Genomic DNA, 9,758 nt, shown 5'->3' with positions numbered 1-9,758 from the left:
CTGCCTCTGTCCCATTCTGTCTTGGACCCTGGACACTGCCCTTGATTGCCAGCATTGCGCCTCCCGAAGCCACCGGGCCCAGCCTTACCTTGGAATCCTACAGTGTGAGCTCCCCAGAATAGAGGGGGTGCAGAGAGCCCCAGCAGTGGACTCAGCCAGAACCGAGACTGACGCTGTTCTTCCTCACTAGCCTTGGGCAAACGATGCTCTGCTTCAGAGCCTCAGTGTTCTGATCTGTAAGATGGGTGGTTTGTGGATTCTTGCTATGGACCTGGCGTATTTCAATCAATGTTAGTCTACTATCTCCTGAGCACTCCTCCCCAGCAACGAGGGGTGGGGAGGAGCCAGAATGTACTCATGTCTTGAGTAACCTACTGTGTGCAGATGGGCCTTAGCAGTCATTTCATTTAACCCCCTGCAATTACCCACGTGGTCGATACTATTACGTTCATTTTTGCAAATGAGGACACTGAGGCACAGAGAAGTTGAGCGGCAGAGCTCACCTCAGTCCCAGGTGCTCTGTCTCCCAGTCAGGCCGCTGCCCTTGGCCGCACTCCTGGGAGACTTGTCAGCTGCTGTTTGCTCCCCTCCTGGTCGCAGCGAGCCAGAGATAAGAAGCCGAGGGGCCTGTTGACCCCATTCAGATAACACCTGCCAATGACCTTACTGTAGCCCTTCCTCGTTGACACCCCAGGAATGCCAAGGGCAGGGCTGAGGCACAGGGAGAGGGCGAGGACACGGGTGGTCGAAGCCGAGGCCGTGGATGCCACGCACGGATGCCACGGCCTGGTGTCGCAGGCTGGGCATCGGGCACAGGGACCCTCACCTTCCACCTCTGCCCTCTCACACTGCTCCATGGGGGGAACAGGGAGCCTGGAGGACGGTCCCGGGAGCAGGAGCTTCTCTGTGTTTGTCCACAGCTGTGTGGAGAGCTAGGCAGCCTGGGCCGCCAGGTGCATGTACCTGCCCTGGACACGCCCAGCTCCCCCTCCCCCTGCTGGGGCCCCTGCCCTGGGCCGGAGGACCCCTTGGGCTCCCTGTGGGTTTCCTCTGTGCCCTCTCTGGGCTGACTCCAGCACCCCGCCTCTGGAGGCCTCTCCTCCATCTAGTCCTTTATTCCAGCCTCAAGCCTGGGAATCCAGACAAGGAGGGGTGTGGGGAGGGGGCCCAGCGTCATACCACTGCTGTTCCCCTTCCCCAGCCTCGGCAAGAGCCCGCACAGGGCAGGACACGAGGCCCAGTTCCTGCAGAGCAGGGTCTGACCCTCTTGTGGGGGGACGTGCGGGCTGAGGCTGAGGCTTTGTGTCCCAAGTGGTCTGTGTGTGGTTGTGTGTGCACGTGGGTGCCTGTGACCTTGCATGCAGGTGTCTACCTGTGGGAGAGTGCACACACTCATGTATTTATGACGGAATATTGCCATTAAGTGAGGGCTATTTGAGTTCCCTCCAAGTGTGTAATGCTTCACATTTTTGCATTTGGGACTTATCACCTCATCACTAGCCACATACCAAGCTTCAGTGTCTGCAGTGAGGTAGGCAAGGAGCTAGATGCTTGGGAACGGTGGGGATTGGAGCAAACTGAGAGCTTCTGTTCTGTTGAAAGGAGGCAGCCACTGCTCGAGGCCAGTATAACGGATCTCCCGATTGTTGAGCTCAGATTCAAAGCAATTTAGGAAACACCATATGCTCTCTTTGCCCACATATTCATATAAAGCCTCTGACAAGTCCTGCAAGAAAGTGACTGCTCTGAATCGGGAGGAGGAGCACGTGACCACAGCCTGACCCAGTGCGAGGCTTGTATCTCCCCTGGCCACAGTGATTGGTTCAAGGGTGGAGCCAGGAGCCAAGCTGTCCAGTTAGACTGTCTGTCCCGACTCCCAGAGGGAATTGGGAGGCACCCACGGACTGTTTATTTATGCAGGCCAATGCCTTCTCCTTTATGCTTCAGCCCACGATTTCTGTCTCTTGGGACAGGAAGAACCCTGACCGATGGGCCACACAGTTCATACAGGTCTCCTGAATTGTACTCACTTGCTTTGAGCTGCCTAAGTTTGAGCCCAATCTGGGGTTGGCCCTCGGCAAAAATGAGGCCAATCTGGGCGGTTGGTTTTTCATTCTCTGCCTGTCTTGGGGTGCACTTTTCATTCTTGGTCACAGGCACAAGGATTCAAGCTGCTTGCATTTACAGGGAGAGCGAAGCAGAACCCAATGTAATAGTAATGACGTTGGGGGGTGGGGAGGCAATGTTTTATGAAGCTGGGAGGGTGTTTTAAATCAGTGGGTAGGAGCCTCTTTTGGAAGTAGCTGGTGTGAGTGGTGGTTCGGGTTGGTGGAAGCCAGAGACGCCATCAGCCCTAAGAAGACAGTTGCCTAATTTTTCCATGCACCCTTGGGGCCTGGGGCCAGCATCACTCTGACTCAGAGCCTCATGCCCGTCTTTCCTGGGAGGCCTGGCAGGACTGTGAGCTGATGGGGAGGTGGATGAGGCTTAGAGAGGGGCAGCTCCTCACTCCAGGACACCTGGGGTGAGGGCCCAAGACTCTTCACGGTGGCCTGGTAGGGCTTTTTGTTCTCATGAGGGTGTAGAGCCCACTTATTCCTAATCTCTATGTCCAGCCCCTCCAGAGTTTCTGGGGCAGACTGGCCTCTCGGGGTCCCATGCAGAGGGGTAATGAAGGATCCATCCCAGACCTGCACACCCAGTTACATTATTTTGCGTTGCTGGTTTGTTTCAGAATGAATGAATGCACGTGAGTATATCAGGATTAGGTTCAGCTTTGTAATTCAGAAAAGACAAAATAAGTGGCTTAACCAAAATAGACGTTTATTTCTCTTTCACTTAAAAGCCTGCAGTTAGGTAGCCTAGGGCTGGTGTAGTGTCTCATTGGTATAAAAGACCCAAACTCCTTTGCTTTTGGTTGCTCAGCTGTGAATGAATTCCATTCCCATGGTCACCTCGTAGTCTTGGATGGATGCTGGGAGGCCAGCCATTATATCCTCATTCCAGGCAGCAGGAAGGAGGAAAGGATGAAGAAAGGCACATTTCTTCTCTTTAAGGACACTCCCTATAATTAATACACAGTATATCTGCTCATAGCCCAATCGTCAGAACTTAGTCACATGCCATAGCTAGCTGCAAGGGAGGCTGGGAAATGGAGTCTTTATAACAGGCAGCCATATGCCCAGTAAAAACCAGAGGTTCTCCTACAGGGAAAGAAGAATAAATGAATATTGAGGGATGGCAAGAAGTCTTTGGCTTATAGAACAAATGTGTACGCATACAGATTAAGTCACTGTAATGAAAAGACCCCAAACTACAGCACAAGTTCTGAGAAGGTAGGCAGCTCTGTTCCACTGGGTTTTACAGGGACCCAGGTTCCTTCTATCCTATTGTTCCACCATCCCTGAAAAGACCGTCTTCATCCACAAGGTCTAAATTGGTCCATAATAACCAAGGCTGCAGTGGGGGAAGGAGTAAATAGAGGGCAAGAAGTTTCCTGTTTAAGGGCATCACCTGGATGTGCACACTTTGCATCCACTCACAGCCCACAGGCCAAGACTTAATCACATGGCTCACCTAGCTGTGAAGGAGTATGGGAAATGTAGTCTGTAGCCCAGTCTGTAGCCTCGTCACCCAACTGAAGCTCAGGGAGAGGAGAATTGGGACCAAAGGGCAATTAGCAGTCTTCACTAGGATAAGGATTGAAGGGGTGGGTAATTGAGCAGCCATGGATGAGGGGGTGGGAAGGACCCCAACTGGACTGAAGTCTGTCTGCGCTGGAGTTAGATGCTCAGATGCCCAACTCCAGACTCACCTCTGCTTGGCTGGGTGATGCTGGGCAGGACCCTGGAGGCTTTGACCATCTGGTCTGACCATGTGGTTTGCTTTGGAGAAGAGGTGATGAGTTTGGAGAAATATTGAGAAAGTGGAACTGACACAACCTGGTGATTGATTTAGTGGTGAGGGGGCCCCCAGGGTTGGTGACCATTTGGGAAAATGGCTGAGAAGAGAGATCCAAAAGGAGGGAGCATGTGAGAAGAAGAGCCAATGGATCCATCCATCCATCCATCCATTCATCCATCCAATAATTCATTTAGCAAATATTTATTAAGCACCCACTCTGTGTTGGACATTTTTGTAGGTGCTGGGAATACAGCAAAAGCCCTGGCCTCAGGGAGCTTACATCCTGAGGGAGAGAGACAGACAGTAACAAATCCCCAATAAAAATATGACGTGTCAGATGCTGATAGATGCTGTGAGGAAGGATGGGGCAGGATAAAGAGAGACATGCCTGGGAAGAGGTGGGAGGCTATTTTATTTTGTTGGAGTATGCCAAAGCAATCCCAGGCATCATGTAGTTTCACTCATAAAGTATGTCACTATGGTCCCTAACGGGTCAGGAAAAAAATTTTTTTAATGTAAGCATCATATGATTACCCACATCAATCACAATTAACAAGTAGCTCCTTAATGTTATCTACTACTCAGGCTGTATTCAGCTTTTCCCAGATGGTCTTGAAAATGTCTTGCTGGTTTGTTGGAATCAGGGTCCAAAGGGATCGCATTGCATTTGGTTGTGAAATGGGTCTCTTGCATCTCTTAATGTATTGGTAGGTTGAGGTAGGATGGTCCAAGTAGGCCTCTTAGAAAAGGTGAAATATGAGCTGAGGTCTGAAAGAAATGAAGGAACAAGCCATGTGGGGCTTGTGGGGGAAGAGCAGAGGGGACAGCATGTGCAAAGGTCCTGAGGTAGGGACATGTGAGGAGGCCAGCGTGGCGGCAGGGCAGTGGGTAAGGGAGAGAATGACAAGATGGTAGAAGACAGACAGAGAGGTAAAGTGAGTGTGTGTGTGTAGGGAAGGGAACAGGACATTGGATCATGGAGGGTCTTGTAGGCTGTGGTTAAGACTGTGGTTTTTACTCTGAGCATGAGGGAGAGCCCTGGGACAGTAGAGCATGAGACCACACCCCCCCTGCCTGCATCCCTCAGCCCCATCCCCAGCTTAGAGTTCCATCTCCTGTCCAGAGACACTGCTGTCTCTGCAATGGACATTATTGGTGGCCCTTCCCCTGACTCAAACCCCTTTATCAGGTGGGTTCCCCAGCTGCTGGGGGTGTGGCTGCTAACAGCCTGCAGCTGCTCCCACCCTTCTCCAGAAAATAGCCAATGGGAACGGTTGTGTCCAGAGATGCATGAGGGGTCATGCCTTCCTGGGGTAGTCCATAGCCAGTGACTGATGGATGGAGGGATAGAAAAGGCAGACCCCCTTGCAAGCTCCAGGAGGGGCAGCTCGGTGGTGCCATCCATGGAGCAGGGATCCCGGTGGGTGGTGGGTGGGATCAGGCTGAGGCCAGACTCCCCCAGAACCCTCCCCTCCCTCTGTTCACTCCCACTGCCCTCCTACTCCGAGCCCTCCCTCCAGAAGTCGGGTGCCAAGAATGCCTGGCTCAGGCTCTGCTTGTGGAAAACCCACCCTAAATGGACCCTCCCTCCCCTCTCCCTGTCCCATTGGCCTCTCCCTTCCCCGGTGTTTGTGCTTTTTAAACTTCACCAAAAATGTCATGGGCTGGTTTCTCTCATTGCTTCCAAACTCCCTGATAAATTCCACTGGCCGGGCAACCCCAGGAGAGGTTTTCTGGAGCAAGGAACCCCATAAATCACCCCGCTGCCACTCCGGCGTGGGCAATATCTTATGTAAAAAGGTGTTTCCTGGGAGCGCCACAGGCAGGAGAATCCTATTACAAGCCGCCTCATTAATTATCAAGAGTCAAGTCGACCCTTTGCTGCGATTTTTTATCTTAAGTCCGAAAACTGATTACCTTCACCAATCCTTCCTCTCTGCCCCCACCCCCCCCAAAAAAGAAAGAAAAAAACCAACCCAAAGAATAAAATAAATGTTTGAAGAACAAATACCAAAGTTTCTCCATTTAGGGAAGAACTAGCAGAGAGAGAAGTGGCTGGGCAAGGGCCTTTTATCTTCCTTGTAAGGTAAAAGGTAGCGAGTGCTTAGCCTGGGCATGGCTTATATACTTTCCTTGACTTGTCAAGCCTAGGAAGTGGGAACTATAATCCGTCCCACATTATAGATGAGGGAAGCTGAGGCTCATTTGAGGTTATGTGATGTAGCCCTTTCTTCTGTAAGGTGAGCAGAGAGTGGACCAGGCTGAGTATTTAAAGACCTAGGTTCAAACTCTACCTCTGCTTCTTACTAGGTGGGACTCTGAGCATGTGAATTTATCTCTCTGAGCCTCAGTTTCCCCTCCTGCAAAACAAGGAATAAAAGACCCCACTGGTCCCCCTGCCCAGTCTTGAGGCTGCCCCCCCGCATCTGTTTGGAGTCTTGAAGAAGCCTAAGTCAGATCTTTGCCCCCTCCCCTCACCCTGCTTAAATCCTCCCATTTCCCTGCTGCATTTAGGATGAAGGGCCCACCCCTCACCTTGGCCTACAGAACGCTATATCATCTGACCTCTGCCGACCTTTCAGACCCCAGCTCCTGCCTTGTCCCGGTTCCTCCTCTCCTCACTCCCCAAACTGCAGCCATACCAGCCTCCTTCTCTTCCTAGAATTCACCAAGCTTGACCCTACCTCAGGGCCGTTGTCAGTGCTGTTCCCTTTGCCCATCACACTCTTCCCCAGATCTCAGCTAAGTGGTCACTTCCCCTCATGCAGGCCTTACCTCAGAGGGGCCCTCCTGGATCACAGCCTTGCCTCGCAGGGCAAGCAAGGCACTCACCTGGGGGGCAAAAAGTAAGGGGTGCCCCAAACTCAGCGGTCAAGATAAATTATATTGTAATAAAATATTTTTTTTCAATTAAAATTAATGCGAAAGAAATTTGTGATGAATATAATAGTGACATTTTTAAATAAAGATAGGCTCTCACTTGGCCTTGCATGTCTCACCTCACCGAATCCCAGGCCTGTCAGATCCTGTCTTGATTGAAAAGGTTGCCATTTTTGCTCATTATGGGCTATTTTGCATTAATTTGATTTTTCAAAATATTACATGAAAACACGATTTACCTTGATAACTGAGTTTTTGGTGCACATCTCTCCCACCCCACCACTTAAATTTTGCACCCACGGCAAGTACCCCTCTTGCCCCACCCTGACCTGGCCTGGCCAGGCGCCTCTCCCAACACCCAGGCCCTCTTGATCTCATCGCCTTCTCTTCCTACTGCTATTTGAAATGATGGCTTTTCTCCCTTGGCTCTTGTCTGTCCCAGTGAAACATCAGCTCCTTGGGGCCTGGGACGGAACCTGTTGTATTCACATCTGTAATTCAGAGCCCAGAAGAATGCCCAATGCATACTAGGCATTCAGCAGATATTTGCTGAAAGAAAGAAAGAAAGAATGAATGAATGAATGAAGAGAAAGTTCAAGAAGTCAGGCAGGTGTCTGTACAATGTGGCTATGGGGTCTTTGGTCCACCTCCCAGCCCCATTTTTCTGATGAGGAGGCTGAGGCCCAGAGGGGGTGAATAACCTAGTCAGCCCCACACAGAAGAATCCCATGGGGCTGCGCGTTGACCACAGAGAAGTCTCTGGTGACCTGGGGTGGGCCAGGTAGGGGCCAGCTCTCCTGGAGCGTGCACATTCCTGAAACGTGGTCCCCAAACTCCCGTTACCGGCTCAGGTTGTGCGGATCCATGCATCATCTTTAATGTTACCCAGTTCATACGTTTCTTGAAACCTTAAATGCCTTTTAGAAAGAAAACGTTATCACCACTCTAAGTGGAGAAACGGTATCACTTCCCAGAATTAGGTAATAAATGTAGCGATAAATAAAAGGAAAAACCAAACGATGCCTGGATGTTGTGGCTGGCTTCTGTTGTGCCAAGTCTCCGAGCCTGCCTGCAGTGCGTTTGATAAGCAGGCGGGAGACGGGCGTTTAAGACACACTAGCACCCAACAGAGACTGGCCCTAAGACAGTCAGAGGAGCGGAAAAGCACCCCAAAGAGTGACTTCCTGCTGTGTATCAGGCTTGTGTGAAAATGCCCAGTTCCTCCAGAGGTCCCTGCCCCTCTCTGCAGGAAACCCTGCCTTGATTAAATAATGGTCTGGCAGAACCACACAATGATGCCGATTTTATTTCGGGGACCCCCCCCAAAAAAGTGCATGAAGCAAACTCCCTCCAGCAAGGTCCGCCAGGGGGAGCTGGAGCCCGAGCCCCCCCATCTGGCTACAACAGAGGCTCCAAAGATTCTTCACGCAGCAGCGACTGATTTTTTTAGTGAGGTTTGGGTGTCCTGTAGGTCCCAAACATAATAAAATTGCATTTCTTTCTTTTTTTCAAAGATTTTATTTATTTATTTGACAGAGCGATAGAGAGAGAGCACAAGTAGGCAGAGCGGCAGGCAGAGGGAGAGGGAGAAGCAGGCTCTCCGCTGAGCAGGGAGCCGGACGTGGGGCTCGATCCCAGGACCCCAGGATCATGACCTGAGCTGAAGGCAGCTGCCCAACTGACTGAGCCACCCAGCGCCCTTTTTTCTTTCATTTTTTAAAAATGAGGTGAAACACAATGTAAAATTAATCACGAGAAAGTGAACAATTCGGAGGCGTTCAGTGCATTCATAACGTGGCGCAACCACCTTCTCTATCCAGTTGCAGGACATTTCCATCACCCCAAAAGGAAACTCTGTGCCCAGTAAGCAGCCACTTCTCATCCCCCCCCCCCCCCCCCCCTCTTTTCTGTGTCTACGGATGTGCCTGTTCTGGACATTTTATATAGATAAGGCCAGACAATATGGGGGCACCTGGGTGGCTCAGGCATTAAGCGTCTGCCTTCAGCTCAGGTCATGGTCCCAGGGTCCTGGGATCGAGCCCCGCATCGGGCTCCCCGCTCAGCGGGAGGCCTGCTTCTCCCTTTCCCACTCCCCCTGCTTGTGGTCCCTCTCTCGCTGCCTCTCTCTCTGTCAAATAAATGAGTACAATCTTTAAAAAAAAAAAAGACCAGACAATATGTGGTTTTCCTTTTTTTTTAAGTATTTTTATTTATTTTTGCGAGAGAGAGAGAGAGAGAGAGAGCATGAGCAGGAGTGGGGGGTGGGCAGAGAGAGAAGCAGGCTCCCCAGTGAGCAGGGAGTCGGAATATGTGGTTTTCTTGTGCCTCATGTTTTTGAGGTTCCCCTGTGTCTTAGCAGGTGTCAGTCCTTCGTTCCTTTTTTTTTTTAAGATTTTATTTATTATTATTTATTATTTATTATTTATTATTTGACAGAGACACAGTGAGAGAGGGAACACAAGCAGGGGGAGTGGGAGAGGGAGAAGCAGGCTTCCCATGGAGGAGGAGCCTGATGCGGGGCTCGATCCCAGGACCTTGGGATCATGACCTGAGCTGAAGGCAGACGCTTAATGACTGAGCCACCCAGGCACCCGCCAAATTATTCTTGATTAAGCCTTGACCTCCTACTACATGCCAGACACATTCTTATCGTCGCAGGCCCTATAATTTTCCAGCTGGCAACATGGATATCTTTAAGTACGTTCTGGAAAGTAATAAATTGCGTTATCTGTCCAAATAGGCTGTGAAATTAGTCCTTGTTTTAAAAAATGCTTTAGGCCCTTCTTCATAGAAGAAAACAGGTTCATGGTAACAACAGCATCCACTGAGCGGTCATTGTTATTCTAACTATACCATTATTATGTCAATCAGGGTCTGACAATGAACCCTTGGGGTTAGATCTGATTGTACCCTTTCTATACACCTCGAACCTCAGAGAGGTTGAGTGTCCAAGGTCAACTCACACAGTCCAGGGT

The sequence above is a fragment of the Phoca vitulina genome, unplaced genomic scaffold (genome assembly GCF_004348235.1).
Source record: "Phoca vitulina isolate PV1807 unplaced genomic scaffold, GSC_HSeal_1.0 scaffold46, whole genome shotgun sequence".
Taxonomy (NCBI): Eukaryota; Metazoa; Chordata; class Mammalia; order Carnivora; family Phocidae; genus Phoca; species Phoca vitulina.
Note: the sequence above shows the minus strand (reverse complement) of the source record.